Source organism: Penaeus monodon, chromosome 22 (assembly GCF_015228065.2).
Source record: "Penaeus monodon isolate SGIC_2016 chromosome 22, NSTDA_Pmon_1, whole genome shotgun sequence".
NCBI classification, from domain to species: domain Eukaryota; kingdom Metazoa; phylum Arthropoda; class Malacostraca; order Decapoda; family Penaeidae; genus Penaeus; species Penaeus monodon.
The window spans coordinates 19,557,540-19,557,946 of record NC_051407.1 but is presented as its reverse complement, the minus strand read 5'-3'; the positions used below and the strand labels follow the sequence as shown (position 1 = coordinate 19,557,946).

At 29.5% G+C, this 407-nt stretch overlaps 1 protein-coding gene across 1 annotated transcript in view; it reads right to left on the bottom strand.

Annotated features, from left to right (window-relative positions):
• Positions 1 to 407, bottom strand: part of LOC119586973 (serine/threonine-protein kinase CBK1-like) — a gene marked incomplete at its 3' end in the record, with an annotated part of 122,502 nt that overhangs the window by 75,374 nt on the left and 46,721 nt on the right.

Genomic DNA, 407 nt, shown 5'->3' with positions numbered 1-407 from the left:
GTCTGTGTCTTCTTCTTCCTCTTCTATCTCTTCTTCTTGATTTTTTATTTTTTACTTTGTTCTCATTCTATCTTGCTTTTCTTTTTCCTCCTTCCTTTATTCGATTTTTCTCCTTCGATTTCTCTTTTACTTCATACCATGTATTCTTTTTCGTTCATTTTATCTACTCCCCTATCTATCATGATTTATTGATTTGATATTGCTCATCATCAGTTTTTTTTTTTTATTCATCCATAAGCTTCCTATATAATAATATTTTCATTACCTACGATATTTTATTGATCATATTTCCATCCTAATAATAACAGTAACAACGATAGGAGTGATATTAATGTTAACAATGACAGACCCACTAATGCCACTAATTGTTATTAGTCGTTATTATGTTTCTCACGATGTCAGTACGT